General features: G+C 31.7%; 1 pseudogene; it reads right to left on the reverse strand.

Annotated features, from left to right (window-relative positions):
* Positions 1-4,689: 4,689 nt before the first annotated feature.
* Positions 4,690-5,793, reverse strand: LOC143637550 (zinc finger protein ZAT11 pseudogene; annotated as a pseudogene).
* Positions 5,794-6,125: the final 332 nt, after the last annotated feature.

Below are 6,125 nucleotides of genomic sequence, written 5' to 3' on the forward strand. Positions count from 1 at the left end.
CCATCACAAAAAGAAAAGAAAAAATGACCCTCGCAAATAATATTTAAAAAAGTTTAAAGGAAAGATCGGCTGCCATCATTGTAAAGTTTTGTTTAAAACAAAAAGGGAAATTGAGTTTATATAATCCTAATTATAACCTAGTGGCCGGTAAATCGATAATAATTTATGCTTAAACTTCGACTGATGATAATTTAACTTTCACTTTTATTGTCAAGAAAAACATTGTTAACATAATCATCATAGTGTTTTGTATCATATGGTAGGTTTCTTTATTCTGATATATATGAAATCAGTTTATGTAATAGACTTGCAATTTAAACATACAATGAACGTGTACCCGTCGTATTCTGTATAAAAGCTCATGTTGTGGAATCACCCTCACTAAAAAGATATTTATTTATATATTGATTTAATAATAACAAATTAACAATCATTGTACTTCAAAAAGGTGACACTATTTGGTCAAATGAATAAGGTTATGGCCTCTTTAGAACGTGCTTTTTATTTTATTAAAGCAGCGAAGGATTACAAAATAAGCCAGAACGTATGTCACTAAACTTTAATAGCTTTATGCAACAAAGCTATGAAGATCGTGAGAGATTATTGTCTTGCAAAATGATATAGCTTCCCAATTGCTTTTTAGATAATTAAGTTAGAAACATGTGTATTACACGAATTAAATATATGAAATATTTAATTATACGTTACTAGTGGAGAGATTAAAGATACCGATCTACAAGGAGAAAGTGAGTTTGCGTGATGAAAATAAGTTCTTATACTAAACCAATTTGTTTCATATCGAAATCATTGTCATTTAATTTTGCAAGTTGTAAATTTATATATACGAAACACAAGAGCCTTTTTGGTAGCCCAATATTAATTTAAGCCTAGTTTACCACTAATTTGGTAGCCCATTTTATTTTTTCTGTTTTAGATTAACCCATTTTGATTCAGTATCAGGCCAATTTGTTTTTTAATTTTGGTTTTCTGTCAAATCCAGTTAGTTTCTAATATAAGGGTTTCATTGTATAATTTATAACCTTTACATAATGAATTTTGAGGCCCTTTTCCGAATTACAATGTTACAAACCCTCCTTACCGTGCTAAAAAGTATCGGGCTAGTACGCGGCAACCAGTACAATAAGAATGAAATTTGAGGGCCTTTTTTGAATTACTTGCCAAAACTTTGCTCTCACATTAAACTCTTACAAACAAATGTTCATATAATTCATATAAACATTCTTTTCGCTACTTTTAATATGAATGTAACCATTTTATGAACACACTATACGTTAACATTTGCAGTAGTTATGTGAGAAAATTAACTATTTTACTTGGGTTATCGGTAACATACTTTATTTCAAGAACAAATTTTAGCACATAACACAAAATAATTCATAGACAGTAACCAAGTTTTAACCTTCCTTTTTAACCCTACAAGTGACATTTTAGTCATTCATGGTAATTTATGAATCAAGTTTCGAATTAAACCCACTCCTTTGGGTTTAAGCATTCATCGTAAATACTTTAATCCCTTATAGAAGTTCTCTTATCACCAACATATAACACCTTAAAACTTGTTGATCTTTAGTTTAAAACATTAAGTGAAACTTTATTCAATTTTTTCATTTTAAGTTACATAATACACGTTAGATTAACGTTCAAACTATTACATGAGGGATGAAATGGATCATTGTGAGGGAATGAAAGAAGAAGGTGTTTGTTGGTCAATGAAATGGAATCGCCTATCACACCAAAACCATTCATCCGCACTCTCGTGTTTTTTAATTACATTCTCTCTTTCACCATACTTTCTTGACACCACTGCATGACAATCATCATCACCACTGTTGTTGTCGTCACCACCTAACCACTTCCCATCACTACTTGCATCTCCACCATTTTCATGCCATGCATAGTTTTTCCCCAATCCTTTCAAGAACATCAAAAAACCCGTTTCTGTCTTTTTACTGGGTACACATTCAAGAATGGAGGATTTCAATGATTTCTAAACACAAAAGATCTATATAATACCTCATTGAAGGTTCTTAATATCGGGTTCGTATTTTTCACCCAATAGTTCACCTTTTTTTTTTGTCATCAAAATTTCTTTCATTAAATCTTCTATGTGCATTACTTTTCAAAAGATTTCATTTGAATTCATCTTTTTCTAATGATTTTGATTTTCTTGCTAATTAGATAAATATAAGTTTTAAATTTATAATATCATATTTCACTTTTCAAAAGATCTATGTATGAGGACCATTCTAAAAGTCTAGTTTATTATTCATACGTGACAAGTTATCAAGAAAAAAGTGGGACAACAAAGATGACAAAGTTATACGGTACAGTGACACAGTATCGTACCAGTACATCAACGATTGTGAAATCCTGAAGTTGTCATATTCAAGACAATTAAAAACAGTTGAAGCAACACGACATGTGTTAATCTATACCACCCGAACAAAGGCTCTTGAACTTAACATTGTCAACAATATTATAAGCGTAAACGTGTAAAAATGTGTACCATGCCAAAATCTTATTAATTAACATAACTACCACTCTTTATATTATAGTTAATTAGTGTTCATCATAATCGTGGGTTGAATGATGGCATGTGATTTGATTCTCTTTGTTAAGTCATCAAATTAGAAGATAACAGTCCATATTATTGGTATTTGGAAGTCAACTTAAAAAACCAATAATTCAAGCATAGACCAAGGGCTATATTGACTTTTTAGCTTTACTATTAAATGATCTTAAAGCATCTTCAACAAAGCTAATAGAGACTTGTTACACCTTAACCACCATACCTTTTGAAAACTAATAAAAATATTATTTAATGAAAATTAATTAGTAGTGTTAATCAAATCTTTCTAATCAACATTCTTGTATATATTGTTTTATTTGCGAAAAAAATAGTGTCTGATTAGTTTTGTTTTCAAATTGTTTTGTTAGTCATTATAGCCGGTGAAAAAGTCGATAAATTCAATGCAATGTTTTAAAGACTAAATTGAACATCAAACCCTTTGCTTTATTGGTTCATTGTATGGACATGTTGCATTAAGAAATGGATTATGTCGTAAATAATTTCAAAAAATGTTTAAATATTGCATAAAATCAAAACTTTAATATAATTATATTATCATGCTATATTTAAAAACATAATAACTATCATATTTAAATAATTATACTAAGAAAACTATTTATAAACAAAAAGGTTAATAAGTTAGACTTTATTTTGTTTATGTTACTATAATTATACAACATTAATATTAGTCTAGTTGAGTTTGCATATGATTCTCTTGTTTACATTGTTCTTTAACAGAAAATGTTTTCCACTAAAATATGTTTCTATATAAAATCATTTAAACGTTACACTTGCAATGATTTAAACATATTACCTCACATTTGTAAGAAAAAATATGTATCACTAGATGATCAATAGGTAATGGATTTTCTCCAAAGAGACGTGCAAGGCCAAATACTTAAGCTAAATAAACCTTTTATTTTATTATGAAGTAACCGGGTTAAACCAATGAGAGCTCACAATTTAAAATTAAAACAATCTGGTAACTCAATAAAGGATGAAGAGCAACCAGAGCGCGACATCGCCTTTTTTGGTAGGTTTTTTTAATAGATAGATAGATGTTTTAATTCTACATGTTTAACTTTATCTGCTCAAGTTGATGTTTATCTTTTATTGGAGATGGATCGACCAATTCTCTTGTTGAGGTGGATAGAATGGTTTTATCATTCCAATGCTTTCTTTATTTGTTTTGTTGTGTTGCATTATATAAAATTACTAGCTTGAATCTCGCGTACTTCATAAATTATTCAAACTTTGTACTTGCAAGTATTTAAATCCATCATCTTATATTTGTAAGGGATGACATCATACGAGGCCAATAGGTCATTTGTAAATAGTTATAATTTTTATACAATTTAATTATACGAAAGCAAAAAGGTAATCTTTCAATTTTGGTCGTCCATTTTAAATTAAATGATTATATAAAAGCAAAATGAAAATTATAGGAAATGTTCAGAAGACTTCTGGGGTGTTTAGGATTTCTTATTTAAGCTAATCATATTTTGAATCAACCCTAACAGTGAGGTATACGATGTACTAATTCAGCTCCGAAACATTGATTTTTTATTTTTATTTATAATTAAAAGAAATTGGATGTTATTCAGTTAAATTATTATAACATATTGGATATTAATTCATGCTTAAACACCTACTTTATTTGAAAGAGCAATCTCATCCGCATAATATTTATAAATCTGAAGTTAAATTCATTCACATATTTTTTTTTTGAACGGTGACTTTCACAGTTAAGCTATCTCACTGCACAAACATGTCGCGCTCCGCCACCCTACTCAGGCCAACTATGTTGACATGATCGGGATCCACGCTGGCATCCGAGTTTGGCTTGGCGTTCCCGGTAAAACCCAGTTGGCTCACCCCGCCCGAAGGCACGACAGGCGTTCCCATTCACATGTTGATCATGATCGAATTAACTAAACATATATTTCTTTAGGTAAAATCGAGTGTTAACTGTTAAGTAAATTAACTGAATCATGAATATTATTAATATTGAGCAATAAGTATTATTTGAATTTGATTTGCCTATTAAAATAGATGAATAGTCTAAAATGCCAATAACATATGTCCATCATCTCCCACGTTATTAGAGCTCTTCCAATACTAAACAAATTAAAATAACAAATATATATTATCACGTATTAAATAATATAATAAAGAACACGCCATCTCAAAGTAAAAATATGTATTCAATTTACACACAAAAAAGGAAAAAATGAAGTAGAAAAGCTTGCTTTAGTTATAATAATTACGTCAAAATTGTATCACAAGCATAATTCAACCGTGGTTGGAATCATCCCCAATCGAAATTCTAAATCATTCTCCGAAGGTGTCAAGTTTAAATCCAAATTGAAAACCCTTCGACTGTTTACCTTTTTAACCACAATAGGAGACAAATCCATTGATACAAAAGATTGGTTATTATTGGTCGTTGTCGTCGTTGCTCTATGTCGTCTCATATGTCCACCTAACGCTTGCCCTATGGAAAACTCTAGCCCACATATAGGGCACTCATGTGATTTAGGCTTTATAGGCACCACGTTGGTGCCATGAGTCAAGTCACCATCCGGATTAAGTCGTGGCTTCTTGTGGCTAGCCCTATGGCCACCTAGTGCTTGGAAAGATGGGAACTGACGGTTACATGTTCTGCACTCAAAGACTCGGCCAGGTGTATTGTCATATGGTTCGTTGCTAGATGGACCTCTTGAAAGTAGCATCAAGCTATTAGCCATGTTGGTTAGCGTTGCGTCTAGCTCCGCTTCTCTTGATCTCTTCATCATCTAAAGATACATCATATTTTAAACCAATAAAGTACGAATTGGTACAAGTTTTGTTTGTGAAAAGAAAGAAATGGTGTAAGTTTTGTGTCAAGTGTAAATGTTGAGGGTTGGGTATATATAGGTGACAAGTGTTGACTTATTTAAGTTTGACCAAAGAGTGTGGATGACGAAAGTGACACGTAATTGCTTGTGGAGATGGTGAAGGTGAATGTTTAGTTATTTAGTTAATAAAAGATTGAGGGAGGTAAAATGTAGAGTTGAGATAATAATGGTATGAAAGTGAAAAAAAGGTGAGACATTAGATTAGAGAGCCGACTCAGCCGTCATGGCCACGTAAGCTTGACAAAGGCACCAAAATTCCGGGAGCCACCAACTAGTCAACAAATGCATGCAAGACTTGTACGGATTCTAGAGTCTGCGAGCTCCTTCTTCTTTTCTTAAAGCATACAAGTCATTATGTTAAACATCTAATCATAGTCTTTATATTCTCTGTGTTAGAAGAGTTAGATGTAACATCTGCCCTGATCCGACCCGACCCAGGTACCCGTTTCTCTGACCCGATCTCTTTCTTTTATGATTTAGTATTTATTTATACCTATATTTTACTTTTAATAATAATAATGTATTTTCCTTCCCGCCTCTTTCTCTCTCTTTCTTTCCGCCGTCCCGTCCCTCTCCTTCTCTCTTTCCGCCTTCTTTTCCCTCTTGTCGCCATCCCGCCCTTAAGCCTTGTTTCCCTC

This window comes from Bidens hawaiensis, unplaced genomic scaffold (genome assembly GCF_021521415.1).
Source record: "Bidens hawaiensis isolate Kalapana, Puna unplaced genomic scaffold, B.hawaiensis_p1.1 tig00008374_1, whole genome shotgun sequence".
Lineage (NCBI taxonomy): Eukaryota > Viridiplantae > Streptophyta > Magnoliopsida > Asterales > Asteraceae > Bidens > Bidens hawaiensis.